The sequence below is a fragment of the Vespa crabro genome, chromosome 3 (assembly GCF_910589235.1).
Source record: "Vespa crabro chromosome 3, iyVesCrab1.2, whole genome shotgun sequence".
Lineage (NCBI taxonomy): Eukaryota > Metazoa > Arthropoda > Insecta > Hymenoptera > Vespidae > Vespa > Vespa crabro.
This window is the reverse complement of record NC_060957.1, coordinates 8,398,224-8,415,087: the sequence shown is the minus strand read 5'-3', so window position 1 is coordinate 8,415,087 and position 16,864 is coordinate 8,398,224. Positions and strand designations below refer to the sequence as shown.

At 30.4% G+C, this 16,864-nt stretch overlaps 1 protein-coding gene and 1 long non-coding RNA gene across 2 annotated transcripts in view; both read left to right on the top strand.

The window, feature by feature from the left end:
- LOC124422727 overlaps window positions 1-10,672 on the top strand; it is a 69,725-nt gene extending 59,053 nt beyond the window's left edge. The window contains exon 3 of the long non-coding RNA XR_006941912.1: window positions 10,222-10,672. This is a non-coding gene — a long non-coding RNA (uncharacterized LOC124422727). The remainder of the gene's footprint in view (window positions 1-10,221) is intronic.
- Window positions 1-16,864, top strand: part of LOC124422726 (cysteine-rich motor neuron 1 protein-like) — a 314,191-nt gene that overhangs the window by 148,242 nt on the left and 149,085 nt on the right. The window lies entirely within an intron of this gene.

The window sequence follows — 16,864 nt, the reverse complement described above, 5'->3', positions numbered from 1 at the left end:
GATTGAGAGTATGAACGAAGCAATTTCTCTCTCTCTCTCTCTCTCTCTCTCTCTCTCTCTTTCTCTCTCTGTTTCGGTCTGTCCTTTCATTCACATATAACTCGATTCTTTATGAATCGAACGAAATTACATCCTGATCGTAAGCGGTACTTTGTTGCTATCGTTTCGAAAATTTGATTTAAAATGAGTACAATATATATATATATATATATATATATATATATATATATATATATATATATACATTCATACATATATATATAAGTAAAAGGAATAGTAATTAGTTTTCAACAGTTCTAGTATTATAACATTTGAAATATTAATCATAAAAAATATATTAACATTTACGCGCGTACTTATTATTATATTTGTTTCCATAAATTTTAACACAATATCTAATGATTATTTATGTAAGAGATGAAATATGAATTCTATCAACAAGATTAAAAAGAATTTTTTTATAAGATAGCTTTTTTATAAGGAGAAAGTAAAGAGAGAATGTTTATAAAGTTGAAGAATCTAATTTATATAAAAGTTTTCAAATTTTAAAAGCAAAACTTTGTAAGCGACGTTAGGGACTTCAAGATCTTGTTTTCCTTTAAACTGTCCTACAAGGTACGTTTATTCGAGTTTTAATCTCCCTCGCTCTCTTCCTCCCTACTTATCCTCTCTCTCTCTCTCTTTCTCTCTCTCTCTCTCTCTTTCTCTCTCATTTTCATTCTCTCACTGTTACTCTCATCGAACATCTCAGCAATATTTTAAAGATAACAAAGCTGAACTTCAAATGTATACAAAATATTCTTTTTGTTGCATTAACCGATCATAAATTATTGCGCTATCCTTACTGCCCCACTTTATCGACGTTCTACGAAAAGATAAGAAGAGTAGCAAGTTCTATTTTCCGTGCTAAAATCGAAGCTTCTTATCAAATCCCCGAAGTCCCTTGAAGTGATAGTTTCAGATACTGTATATCGCGAATCGAACACCATCCGAGATACCGGAAGAAACTTTCTTCTCTCAGCTTCTAAAGATAGAATTTAGACGGTAGGAAGGAAAAGAGAAAGAGAGAGAGAGAGAGAGAGAGAGAGAGAATATGGCTACCGATCGAAGCGTAAAGGGCGAGAGATAACGAGGGTGGACTTTAACGATTCTGAACAAAAAGTAGGGAGAGTGGATAGTAATGGGGAAGGGGACTCGGACAGAGGGAAAAAAAAAAGCGAATAACATTATTTGGGGCATTTTACCGACTCTTTAAATTGCTTCCTGGTTGTTTGTACAACTATTGCCTTTAGCATTCAATTATTATAGTACGATTAGGTATGTATTAAAAAAAAAAAGAAAAACGTAAAAAAGTAAAAAAGATGTTCAAAAGAGATCTATATTAATTCTATGATCACAATGGGAATTTTATCAATTGTTATAAGCCAATGCGATAAATCGGATTTTATTGTTTTGTAATTGAAGTTTGAGCTTTTACTTTATTCTTTTTTTTTGTTACTTAATCAACAAACTAAGATCCAAATGATAATGGCAAACAAGGGGCATCGATTTTCTCCCGATCTTTGCATTGTTTTCACGAGTCACGATTATTTTCGAAAAGCAATTCTCGGGGCAAAGGTGAGCCTTCTGTAATCTGATTTAGGAAGTATTCGCTAGAGATAGGAGAGAAGAGAAAAAGAATATATATATATATATATATATATATATATATATATATATATATACATAGTAAAAGAGAAAGAGAAAAAGAGAGAGAGAGAGAGAGAGAGAGAACTAAAATAGGCTTAACAAGAGAAGACGTGGAAAGCCGATAAGCAGGCACATAGTAAAAGTGTACGAGTGCGAGAGACATAGATAGATAGAGAGAGTTCGCTTTCATCGACTCAGACGTAGTCATCAGCTGAATTGCTTTCTTTTTGTCGCGAAGCACTGGATACGTTTGTGAAGAAAGAGAGAGAGAGAGAGATCATCAGATAGATATCATCCTTTTCGTTGAATGATAGTCGATAGTGTAGTTTGGCAGTAAGTTTATGCGCAATAAACTCTCACGGTCGAGATTCATGGGGTTCTGATAAACTGAGTTTCTTTATGATTTTCTCTCTCTCTCTCTCTCTCTCTTTCTCTCAAATGAATACAAATACTTTCACTTTTTTTTTTCTTCTACTTAATCAATTATTGTTTTACTTTCTATGTTATACTTAAACCATTATCCCTATTATTATCAAAGTTATAGAAGATGTGTTTGATTTAATGATAATTCGTTCGTATTTTATAAATATCTTAAAATTTTTTTATTCTCATATATATATATTTGTTTGTTATTATTGAAGGAATACGTACAGTATATTGTTTATTCAAGTATGATTGTTTGCCTGAGAAATCTTTTCGATCTGTAGATATTGTTTGTCAATATTTGCTTAACTCTACATTTACACGTATATGTAGCTTTCATTATTCAGTGGGACTAGTTATAGATCGTAGTAGATTAATATTGATTCGTTTAACAATTATTGAATATATAGAATGAAGAATTTAGAAAGTGGAATAAGAAAGGAAAAAGAAGAAAAAAAAAGAGAAAGAAAGAAAGAAAGAAGAAAAGAAAAATATTAATGAGAAAAAAATCTTGAACATTTATATCAAAAAAAAAAAAAAAAAAAAAAAAAAAAACAAGAAAACAAAAAAAACAAAAAAAGAACATATGGAAATATTATTATCCATTCATTTCTATGCCAAATGAAAACGACGACACATTTCAACATCACTACAGTTTTTAACATATCGATGTTATTATACGAAAGTAATAAGCTGTCTCAAAGATCGGATAGCTATTTCGATAAAAAGATTCGCAGACGGTATTCCCATTCAATTGAACGACCGCAACGCGACTTCTTATCGTTTTCACATATACACATGTACGCACCACAAACAGAGAGATATACGTACATACATACATACGTAAATACATACGTATAGATACTACATATTACTCTACATATTACTCTACATATTACTCTACATATTATATACATAAATATATACATGCATATATACATACATATATAGCACACGGATACACAACATACATAATATAGTTATAGAAAAAAAAAAATAATAATAAAAAAGAAAAAAGAAAAAAAAAAAGAAAATGAAAATAAATATCGTTCGATTTAGAAAAAAATAAATATTGAAGAAAAAATTCGCCTTGACAAACGACATACACAAGAGAATCGTGTTGGCAACAGGCATTTAAATAAATTGCCGGCCAGTTGGATAGTTTCTGAACTGTTTCTGCTAGCTTTTCTCTTATCTCATTCAACGATGTCCCAGGTTACCAACTGCAATAGTCGTCCTTACGAAAAGTAAACCGTATTATTTGTCATGAGTCAGTCTATCTTCCTCATACCCTTCCTTTCTCTCTCTCTCTCTCTCTCTCTCTCTCTCTCTCTCTCTCTCTCTCTCTTCCTATTTCGTGAAACTTCATGAAAAGTCTGTCGTCTCGCGATCAAAATATATGAAACTTGTACGTGTATGTACGAGTAAGTTAATATATGTATACCCGCCACGAGTCAGTGACTGTAATATATTTATTATGAATTAACTAAAGTACGGTAAATACCTGAAAATTATTTATTTTAATGTAATTTCATAAACGTTTTAATGCTTATTAAATGTACGATGTAATTATCAGTCTGACGCAAGATAAATTAATATAATTCTATACAATAAATTAAATATATTACCGTCTTCAATTTTAACAATCGATTGGTCAATTTTATTCATTACTTTTTGCTTATTTTTAAAGAATTATATTAAAAAATAAATTAATAAATAAATAAGAAAAAGAAAGGAAACATTTATTAATATCAATTTTTATTATCTTCAACAATGGTATACTTATATAACTCTTTTTTCAATTAATGTTACATAATCCTATTAGAACTCCTATGTGAATGTGTATATATATATATATATATATACGCTTATCCATTTTTATAAATGCACTTGTACAGGAATGTGTAAAGTTGCGTGTTTGCGTGTGAATGTGTGTGTATCTATGGCTTTCTCGAGGTCACTGCTCGCAGAAAAGCTATAGAAGAGAGGAACGAGAGCGGAGAAAGCAGAGGGATGCTTGCATTGAATCTCGCAAAAGTGAAGTGAAGGAACACGTCGATTGCAGGCCGCCGGCTGCAAGAGTCATCTCCATGCACGGAAGCAAGGTGCATCGCACGAAAGAGGAAACATAATATCTTCCTTCGTTGTAGAGTCTAGGAAAATGGAGAATAAAAACGTATTGGGAAAATAGAGATTTGAAAGGAATCAAATTCTTTTTTTTTTTTTTTTTTTTTTTTTTTTTTTTTTTTTTTTTGATTGAATCTTTTAAGTTCTAATACACATAAAAATAGAAATTCCAGAGAAATATGTCATCGTAATAATCGACTCTAAATCGATCATTATACGATGATCAATACGATATGCTGCGATAAATGTTATAAAATAAAATAATAAAAGTAATATATGTAGGGCAAAACGTTTTGTAAGAATTACTAAAAAATGTAATTTGTTTGAAAATATTGTTAGATTAATATTCGTATGTATTTAAAATATAAAATTAAATCTATTTGATTATTTATTTATATACGAGTAATACAGATCGTATAATAAATGAGAGCAATTCTTTTACTTTTTCCTCTTTTTTCTTTTTTATTTTTTTTTTTGTTTTTTTTTTCAACGCTACATCTATTGCAAATACAATTAGATAATAATAGCTCATGGTGTATTGTTTCGAAGAATTTTATAAAATTAAGTAAATTGGATGGATGGATATACATTAAAAAAAAAAAAAAAAAAAAAAAAAAAGAAAAACAAAGAAATTCTTTTTACGAATCTATTCATATACAAAATATACAAAATCATTTCTCGAGTTTTGTTCGTAAGGACGGCTGCGTATGCAAATTCGTCTTGGTTCCCAACACATTCCTTCGATCGACAAAATATCTTGTAATACTTTTCTTAGTATTACGCTGACAAAGATCGTACACCACGGGCGCTTAAATTCCCTCGATCGGATCATGTATTATTTCTCTTCGAATTACGATGGTATTTCGAGAATACGAGTATCCGATCGTGATCGAAATAAAATCAGAAAAGAAATGTGAAAAAAATCGATGTAGAGAATGAGGATGGGAGGAGGAGGAGGGGGAGAATGAGAGGGCAGTTAAAAAATAAAGTAAAATGCGTCGATTCAATCGCATATCTTGGCACATAAGAGTTATGTTACACACAAATGGACACACACCACTAACCACACACACTCACACCACACGTTACTATAATACATCGCATTTAAACAACGCACATGCGCACACGTACGGAAATGTGGATATGAACGTGACGTATGGCAACCACGTTCGGATACAACGTTTTAATATAAATTAAAGTCGGCTTTAAACTCAGCACGCGCGCGCGCGCGAGAGAGAGAGAGAGAGAGAGAGAGAAAGAGAGAGAAAGAGAGATATGTACAACGAAATAAAAGTGGCAAGTTTAAACGCAATTATCGGCCAGTGGCGAGAAATGCATGCTGTGCTGCATGCTGTCTTTTTCGTTGAAAAGTGGAGAGGGAGAGAGAGAGAGAGAGAGAGAGAGAGAGAGAGAGAGAGGAAGAGAGAGAGAGAGGAAGAGAGAGAGAGAGAGAGAGAGAGAGAAAAGTGAGAAGACTGGGGGGGAAGTCTAAAGTTTGACATACGTTAACCTTCGGAGTTCTGTAATATACATATGTATTTATCCATATTGAAATTTTCTTATATCAATATTATGCAGAATTGGTATGCACGATGGTATGGTGGTTAACTTTAATTAGAATTAATTAAAATATATTGATATATTAATTAGAATATATTAAAATATATTAATTAATATATTTTGATATGTATAAATTTTTTTAAAACGTTTCGATAGCGGACGTTCTAATAAAATCTACGAAAATGACGAAAATCGAGAGTCTCGCTGCTCGATTTTCTGAAAAAAATAAAAAAAATAAAAAAAAAGAAATAGTCCATAAGTTAGCTTAGAAGTTTTATGATAATGCAACTTCTAAGCTAAGTATAATTTTAAGTACAATTTTATCTTTCTTTTCTATCTTTCTTTCTACTTTTTCTTTTGTCCATTTTTCTTTTCTTTCTTTTTTTTTTTTTTTTTAATTCTTTTTAATCGAAATACCAACCTCCGCGATACTTTCACGAAAAACTCTGGAAAAGTTACTTGTTTTTTTTCTTCTTCCCTTTTTTTTTTGTTTTTTGCTTTTAGTATTTTACGATGAAAAATAATGAAATAATTTTCATGCAATGATAAAAGTTTCTTTTTCATAGAATAATTTTTAAAAATCTATTATATATGTAAATTCACATCCAGACTTTCAAACCATTAATAATCATTTCAAACCAAATCATAACCATTTCAATCAATCATATACCGATGTATATAACGTTTTTAAAAAAATTGAAATGATTTACAAGAAAATTAAAGTCATCATAGAACCCTAAGATCTAATTTTTATCTATTTTATGTATATATATATATATATATATATATATATTTTCACCATTCGTAGATTTACTTTTCACGTGCATATGAATCGAAATAGGAGAAAACAAGAAATATGAACATTAGTCGATGATGTGGCACATTGCGAAGATACAAGATATCTGCTTGCAGAAATAACTAGAACGTGAGAAAGAGAGAGAGAGAGAGAGAGAGAAAGAGAAAGAGAGATAGCATATTCATTTCTTTCTCTCCCTCTCTCTCTCTCTCTCTCTCTCTCTCTCTCTCTCTTTCTCTTTTATACACATTACTATTCCTCAAGCTACCGTTGCAAAGGGTATCAGCATGTCGTGCTGGAGCGTTCTACCTTTCCTAAATCACGTGAACATATATGTATATATGTACTTACATGCAACATATAGGATGTTTTCTTTATCTCATAATGTTGGAATATCTCATGAGAGATTGAATCTATCAAAAATATGATTTTACAAATGTTGTTTCATACCAAAGGGGGACATCACATCGAATTATTTCTTTTTTTACAGTTCGAATTGTGGGAAAAATTTCAAAGTCGACTTTATTTTTGCTTCTAATGAAACCATGTATATATATTAAGATGAATTCATAATACTTAGCATATTTAGAATACTTTACATGACACCTTTAGGCGAGAAAAAGAAAGTTCATAAAAATTCGAGCTATTGAAGCCAAATCAAATAATTACCGAATCATTATTTTATCAATGTTAAAATTAAACTATCTAAAATATTCGCACACGCATTAACTCGTGTACACTCATGTTCGTGCAAGCGCGTAAACGCATTGATGGATTGTAATATTCGTCATGCCGAAACCATTATTATTTCTCGTTTAAATAATTTCTGAAAAGAAAGAAGAAAAGAGGATGAAAAAAAAGTAATGGTTTGCACCGTACGATGTTTCGATCAAACAATATTTGTAAATAAAAATAATTTTTTTTGTAAATTCACTCTCACGAAATATTTCAACATTGTGAGTTAAAAGAACCACCCTTTATATATAATAACTTATATCTATATAAATGTATATATATATATATATATGTATGTATGTAGATATATATACGTTTGACTCTAATATACATGTAAGTAGTCATGTTTGTGTTCGTTCGCCGTCGCCCGTCGCATGTGGAACTTGTCATTAATGATTTTCTCTCTCTCTCTCTCTCTCTCTCTCTCTCTCTCTCTCTCTCTTTCTATTTTCGTCCCCCCCCTTTCTAATCCTGTAACTACGAGAGAAACGCTCTTCTATGAACATATTCCGCCATTTTACACATTACTGATATTTGCCGACATGAACACGACCACCCCACTATCGTCGTTCCATGATCGTTCTTGTGATAAAATGTCCCATCAGAGAAATAATTAAATTCCTTCGCTCTTATTCGCGCTATCCATCTTCCTTTTTATTTTATATTTGTCTTTGTTCTTTCTATTTTCAAAACGTACTGATATTTTGCAGTGATATTGAAATAATTGTTTCTTGATGTTCCCAAGTATTCTTTTTGTTAATTATATCAAAAAATTAATACATATATATATATATACATATATATATATATATATATATATATATATATATATATACATATACACATACAGTTTTATCTATAAGTCAATTGACAAAAATGTATTATTATTATAAACAGATTCAATTTAAACTTTCATTCCTTAAACAGATAATATTAAATACGGTCTTACCCATAGATCTTATTTCTGTATTGAAAATTCATTGAAAATGAAATAAGACATTTAATATATATAAGAAATATTTTATTTCAATTTTTAAATGTTATCTGTATTGGTTTAACTTTTTGTTCGTAATAATAATAGCAATAATAGTAATAATAATAATAATAATAATAAGAATAATAATAATAATGATAATAATTTTCTAATTTTTAATTATTATTATTATTATTATTATTATTATTTTTTTTTTTTTATCAATTGACTTATGTACCATCCTATGTATTACAGTTGTTAAAATTTGAAGATTCCAAACTTATGTGGACTCCGATTAATTGCAATACTTAATTTAATCCTTTTTTTCATTAAAATCGATAGTAATACTGTTTATGTTTGTTTTTTTTCAATATTTCTATCGACACAACATTTATAAACATTTGCAATAATAAATTTTATCGCATAAGAATGATGTAGCTTCTTTTATTAACATGTTTAAAATTTTCATAAATTTTGTTTGGAGTCGATTAGCAAACATGTTACGATTTTCTTCGAGTAATAAGAGTTAGAATTAAAAAAATTCAAAATAAGAAAAAAAATACAAAATAAAGAGGGAGAGAGAGAGATAGAGAGATTGAATACGATAAGAATTTTATGTCGAATTGGATTGGGTTCGTTTGAATTAATTGATAACTACTACTCTCTGTCTCTTTTTATTTAATGAAAGCTATCGAACGTTTTCTATTGACATTTGCTTATCGATTCTCATTATTATCGGAATTACGGTATACCGCTGTTATGTATTAATGTTAATAACACAGCTTATACCGATCAGCCATTGGCGAATCGAGAAACGTTTTGGCGAAATGAGAAAACTTCAATAAAATACATTTTAAAGCTTACTTTCGTCATAAGCCCATAGATCTGGGTCATTGGTGAATTATTTAATAACAACGTATAAACGTTTTAAAACATCAATTATTTATTTATTTTTTTTTTTTTTGTAATTTCCTGTCTTTCAGCATGGTCAAACTTATCGTTCCTTTTAATAGCTAAAGTAGTTTTTTTCTTTTTTTTTATGTGTATATATATTTTTTTAACGCAAATATACATATATATATATATATATATATTTAAAAATTTAATTTATTTTATTATCATTTATTGATATTATAATAGATATCTTTTTTATACAACTTAAAGAAAGATACCATAGAAAAATTATTATTAATCAAGATCGTATAATACACTCATTGTATTGTAATTATTTATTTATTTTTTGTTCTTTTTTTTTTCATTTACTCTCTGTGCCAATTATGATTTATTTATAATAATTTTAATATCTCCTATACATATGTATATATAGTTTACAAAGAATTTTTTAATGAAATCGTTCCAACTAATTTGTTTCATTAACTAAATGAAATGTCATTGTGTCTGAGATGGCTTAAAATTTCTAGAGAAAAATACTATCGTCACGTTCAGCTGTGACCTTTCCTAATGTTAATTTTTAATTAATTAAATCGATCAAAGAAAAATAAAAAAAAAAATAAAAAAATAAATAAAAATAAAAAGAAAAAATATTTCAACCAAATGATTTAACTATACGAATGTCTCGTAATTCGTTCGTTTGTTGGTAAAAAAAATTATGTGATTAATAATAATAATAATAATAAAAAAGGAGAAAAAGTAAAAAAGAAAGAAAATAAGCGAGATGATAAAAATAAATAAGAAATTAGTATGAATTAATTACAATGCGCGTGGGTTCGATAAACGAAATAAAAACAGTGACTATTAAAAATCTATTTAGAAAGATATAAAAAAAAAAAAAAAAATAAAAATAAAAGAAAAAACTTAGATACAATATTCGGCACGTAATCGTATAAATGCAAACTGAAAAGTAAAGTGTGTATGCGTAGAAAAGGACAACTCCACAAAAGTAAACTTTTCCATTTAGGAAAAACCAAGGGTGAAAAAGTTTGGTAGGATGGACGACGACAAAGGAGAAAGAGAAAGAGAAAGAATAAAAATAAAAATAAGAAGAGGAGGAAGGAGAAGAAAAAAAGAAAACGTGGCGAAAAGTATGTCGCTAGTGTTGTTAACGGATCTTTCCTTTTCACTCGGACACACTCTCGCTAGAACATTGAATAACACCAAAAGCTAAGGGATGGGAGAGAGGGAGAGAGAGAGAGAGAGAGAGAGAATTTCGACTTCTCGAAGGCATCACGTCGCAACAACGTACTATCACCTGAACTTTCCATTAAAACTTCAAGTGTCTATTGTCCAGCAAACTTAAAGCTCGACCGCAACATAAAAAATAAGTAATTTTCAACGAATGTTTCTGTGTTATCATCTTTACGAATATATCATGATTCGTTCTTAAACACGATATAAAGAAATTTCAAAGTTGGAGTAGTTCTTTTTTATTTTTTTTTTTTCTTTTTCTTTTTACTGTAAATATATTCTTCTTTACTTAAATATATATATTTCTTTTTCTATCAATACAGTACATTGTTATAGATCAATGTTTAAACTTTATACATACATACATATATATATATATATATATATATATATATATATATATATATTCTTATGTAGTTATATTGTATAGAAAATTTTTTTTCAGTAAAAATTTTTAGTAGATATTTTAAACCAAACTTTTTTTCTCTTCTTTTAAAAATCTTCAGTAAACGTTTTAAGTAAAATGTTTTTTTATATTTTTTTTTAATAGAAAATTTTTAATAAACAAACCTCAAGTAAAACTTTTTCTTATGTTTATTTTATAATAAAAATATTTAGTGAACATTTTAGATAACAGATTTCCTTATATTTTTTTTTGTAAACATTTTTATTAAATATTTTAAATATAGATAAAACATTTTCATACATTTTTTTTTAAATAAATACTTGTATTAAAAATTTTTTTCAGGTAAAACATTTCGTCATATATATATATAAATATATATATATATATATATATATATATATATATATATATATATTTATTTTCATACTTAATGTAATATTTTTATAAGATATTTTTTTTAATCCGAATTATAACAAAATAAAATCTTTAAAAAGCTCGATGTTGGAGAGTCACAATTGTTTAATACACCTCACTTAACTCGATTCTCTGACGAGGAAAATATTAAATAAAGTCAATCAGGGTTGGTCCAAGTACTGTCATAGGCCGTGAAGCGAGATCATCGTTGTTCCCGATGATTTTATTAACGGGTCAAGGCCCTTACTCTTTTCAAAGTTTAGAGAGTGTTAAATACTAAACCGAGCCATTCGGTAAATTTTCGTCGTGTAATAAAGTTAAAGCTGACGTACGTACGTACTTTAATACTCTCTCAGATATTTTACCACGGAATTTTTAACGTCGAACTCCATTTTTTTCCTTCGTATTTTCTTGTAACAACCTTGTTTCTCGATTGAACGTTAATTTTTATTCGTCGGAGAGAACGTTTTTATCAATTTTTTTTTTTCACGTCGACGTGATTTTTTTCTTCATTAATTAAACAACTTGTTTTTACAACGAACGACGTAATGTCAATTATAAAAAGATAATTTATTCATTAATGAAAAAAAGATAAAGATTAAATTTAATTGAAGGAATCAATCATTCTTATTAATTATTGTATAACAGTTAAATCGTGTAACGATTGGTTCTGATCTGTCATTTTAATGATTAATTTCATTGATTTCCTTTTTCGTTATTCGATATCAAGTGTCTTAGATCGAATTTTTTTTTGAAAAAAACTGTTGATAGAGATTGAAGATCAGATTATAAAGATCGAACATTGCATGCCAATTGTATAATGGTATGACACAAGAATAATGCCAGCTGTCGAGCTTATGACGCTTATATCTTCGTCATCGAACTGGTAATATCGTAATAATCGATGATGGAACACTCGGCTCGGGTCAATTGAAAAAATAACGTAAAACCGCACTGACCGCAACGTGATTGTGCAAATCGTTAGGAAACTTTATAACGTAAATTAAAATATGGAAAAATAATATCTAGTATTATATGAAAACTGGGGAAATTGCAATATATACAATATATAAAATATATTGAATAAATATTCAATATATATTGAATAAATATTCAATATATATTGAATATATATATATATATATATATATATATATATATATGTACATAATATCGAACATATATATATTTGTGCGTAACGAATTGTACAATAAACGAATTTTCCAAACAATACAAACAATTGTTTAGAGTTTTAACTATCTCGGATATTATTTTTTATGTATTATTTGCAACTAAATAATTTCTATTATTTCTTGTTCTCTTTTTACTTTTTTTTTTTCTTTTTTTTTTCTTTCTTTCTTTCGAAACAGAATAATCGTAAAACACCGCCAACCGAGTTTTATCTTTACATGAATGTTTTAAATTACAAAAAATGAACGAGGAAATACAATTATCATCGCAATCTTTCTCATTTTGCGTACTACATTTTTTTTCCTTCTATTTTTACAATCAAGAAGATATTATAAACTTAGAAAAATATTATAACTGTGCGAGAAGCGAAGCTTTTTTTCAGTTTAATAATTCATCATCTGTCAGCAAACTGTCGTTCGATTTCTCTCTCTCTCTCTCTCTCTCTCTCTCTCTCTCTCTCTTTCTCTCTTCTTCTCTCCTTTTCTCTCTTTTCTTTTCTATCTTTATATAGTAGTATACCACATGAGACAAGAAAATATAGGAAAAATCAAGACAGCTAGGACTTATCCGTTTGCTGTCGAACCTTCGTTTCGCATTCGAGACCTTTCAAAGTCGTTTCTCAACTTGGTATTTCGTACTTTGATCTGAGAAGAATAAAGTACTTTCTCTCTCTCTCCTCTCTCTCTCTCTCCTCTCTCTCTCTCTCTCTCTTTCTGTGGGCCTGGTTTACCACGGCATCGAGTTCTTTATCGAATCAAGCGAAGCGAATTCGTGCACGTCATGGTGTGTCCTCTCTAACGTAAGGAAAGAGAAAAAAAGGATTCATAATCTTGAACGTTGCATTGAACGTTTTAAAAAAGGAAATCATCGTGTATCGAGTAAGAAAAAAAGAAATAAAATCTGTGTGCATATGTGCGAGAGAGAGAGAGAGAAATAGAAACTATTTTTTAGTGCCATAGACATTACTTTTGCATTCGCTTAAAATTTCGGTTCCTGAGTTTTCATCATGTCCACGAAAGTATAGTCGAATGATTCGTCGAATATTCTGTCTGTCTGTAAAAGAATTTTGGCAAGTCGCCTATACGTACCCACTCTCTCTCTCTCTCTCTCTCTCTCTCTCTTTCTCTCTCTCTCTCTCTCTTTCTCTCTCTCTCTCTCTCTCTCTCTCTCTCTCTCTTTCTCATTCACTCTTTTCTCATCTTGTTTGTATCCCTGCATGTTCCTCATCTAGAAGAGTTCACTTTAATATCAACCGCGAACTTTTTCCCTTAGGAGTCGATAAAAAAAGAAAGAGAGAGAAAGAGAGAAATAGAAGAGGAGAGAGAGAGAGAGAGAGAGAGAGAGATAAATTCTTTGAAAATATCTCATAACACAAAAATCAACTTGGCAGATATAAAAATGTCATAATCTTTGTCGTTTCAATTTAACAAAAGTACTTACCTGCATATATGTGTACGTATCTGCAAGTGAGTAATTCGCTTATTCGCAGAGTTGGAATAGTTCTTTCTTTTTTACTTTTTTTTTCATTTTTTTATTTTTCTTATATATTTATTTTTTTATTTTTTTTTATTTTTTCACGTATAAAGCCGGAGAAACCACGCCTCTCCTCTTGGTCGTCGACTAAGGAGGAAGAAATTTTGCAGTACGAAATTAATTTAAATTTTCTGTTCTTCTTTTTCTCCCTTCTTTCTTTCTTTCTTTCTTTCTTTCTTTCTTTCTTTTTTTTTTCATTTTTTGGTACACATGGCTGGTAATTAATTTCATTTAAATTTAACGCGAGACCGGGCACTTTGTGAAAGTCGTTGTTACGTTCGCGGAAACGATGCACGAAAAAGATCGTATAGTCGAACGAAGAAAGGAAAGGATCGAAGGAGAAGGAAAAGGAAAGGGGGAGAAAAAAATAGATGGAGAAAGAGAGAAAGAACATTTTTTTCTCTTCCGTTGATTCAAATTTATCCAATGCAATTTCTTTTCTTCTTCCTATAATGAAGAATCACAGCGATCACATATCTTTCCTTTTGATAAAATAAACTTGGTTTTAAACAATAAGAGAGAGAAAGAAAGAAAGAAGGAGTGAAATAGAGAGGGAGAGAGATAGATAGATAGAGAGAGAGAGAGAGAGAGAGAGAGAGAGAGAGAGAAAGAGAGAGAAAGAGAGGAAGAATGAAAAACGCGTTTGACCGAAGATGGAAGCCGTTTCCTTACGCACCTCGAACTCCAACTAAAAACAAACAACAGAACAAACGAACGAACGAATGAACGAACGAACGAACGCCTGGTTCTTTTTACTTTAACTTTTAAACGAACGCACGATCCCTCAGTTTCCTTTCGAAACGAAATCAAAGATACTCTTCTCTCTCTCTCTCTCTCTCTCTCTCTCTCTTTTTCTCTCTCTCCCTGAAGATATAAGGTAGACGATAGCCGGACGGAAAATGTTAACCTTATAATTTCACCTTCTCCCCTCTCTCTCGCCCTCTCTCTCTCTCTTTCCGTTTTATTTTTTCTCTTTGCTTCTTTGCCTTCCTTTTTTTTCTTTTTTCTTGAACGTTCCAAGTTTTTCTTATACACGTTGAACCTTAAGAGCATCGTTCAGAGGAGAATCCAGAAAGAAATAGAAGAGTAAAGCTGATCTCTGCAAAAAGAGAGCTTCTCTACTCTTTGCGAATAAGCAAAAAGGAGATGTCCGACCGAAAAGGTTTTCGCTTTTCAATGAAGAGGAGAGAGAGAGAGAGAGAGAAAGAGATAGAGAGACGAAACCATTTATCAGTCTCTAGAATTTTTTTCGAACTAGTTTCGCGAGAATTTCACGCGAGCTGGAAGCATTCATGTAATGAGATATAAGCGATAATACTCGAACGCTTTTCCACGATGTTTTGCCTCGCTTCACTTTTCTTACCAATTTCTCTCTCTCTCTCTTTCTCTTTCTCTCTCTCTCTCTCTCTCTCTCTCTCTCTGTCTGTCTTTCTCTCTCTTTCTCTCTTTCTCTCTTTCTCTCTTTCTCTCTTTCTCTCTTTCTTTCTTTTTCCTTTTTTTTTCTTTTTTCTCCCTTCCTTTTTTCTTTTTTTTTTCTTTTGCTTCTTTTTTTCTTCCACCATCTTAACTCCTCGCTCTTTACATTCTCCCTTGCTCCTCACCGTCCCTCCCTATCTCGCCACGCCTCTCCGTCTCTTCCAAATTCACCACTCTACTATACACTCTATTTTTTCTCATCCTCGTGTTCTCTACGAGTCTTCGTTCGTTCTCTCTTAACCATCTTCTTTACTCGTTACTGTTTCTCTTCGCGATAAGCCCCACGTCGTCGTCGTCGTCGTCGTCGTCGTCGTCGTCGTCGTCGTCGTTGTCGGCCTCGTCGTTCTCGTCGACCTCGTCGTCGTCCTCGTCCTCGTCGTCGTCGTCGTCGTCGTCGTCCTCGTAGTTGTTGTATGTGTGCAGGAACTCGTCGGTTGGTAGGAAATGGGCACGTCAAAAAGAGGAAATTAAACAGAAGACGGATAAACAGCCAAGATTAATGCCGCCTACGTGAACGATCTCTCTCTCTCTCTCTCTCTCTCTCTCTCTCTCTCTCTCTCTCTCTATCAGTTTTCTCTTTCTCAATGAATACTTTTCGAACGAAAGTTTCTCGCAGTGAGATTGATTATCTTTAAATACAATCAATAACATGAGGATCATTCGGTAAAGTAAATAATAGATCTATTATGTTCCAAAAGATCATTAGAGATATATAATAGAAAGAGTTTAGATCGAGTATGTTTCATTGCATTCATTCAAAATGAAATGAAACATATAATTGATCGAAACAATCGGGAACGATTGAAATCGTTTCTTGGAATGATGGGAGATTCATTTAAAGAAAACAGGATTATGTTACTATTGATTATGATACTATACATTTTTTTTTCCTTTTTTTGATTCGCTCGTAAACAATTGTTTTTTAAATATCGCCGATTAAAATTGATAAAGCAAGTAAATTTATTGATATAATTGCTAGAGGAAATAGACTTTACTTTTATGCGTTCGTTCTTTTGTTTGTTCGTTCATTCGTTTCGTTCATTCACAAGAAATTAAAAAGAATTTATGAATCATTAATCACAAGATGTCGAAATGTTTCTCGAGATGGAAATTTTTTCAGATAAAACAAACGTATTACGAACTTGTTCGTTCATTCATTCATTCATTCATTCATTCATTCATTCATTCATCCATTCATTCATTCATTTATCCGTTCATTCATTTATTCAATCATTCATTCATAAGATTGTCCAAACGTTCCTCGAGATGGAAATTATTTTTAAGAAGATAAGCCTATTACGAACTTGTTTATTCATTCATTCATAAGATATTTCACAAACCGTTATTTAACGTTCCTTAAAGAAAATAGATCTTCCATACGTTTGTTCATTCATTT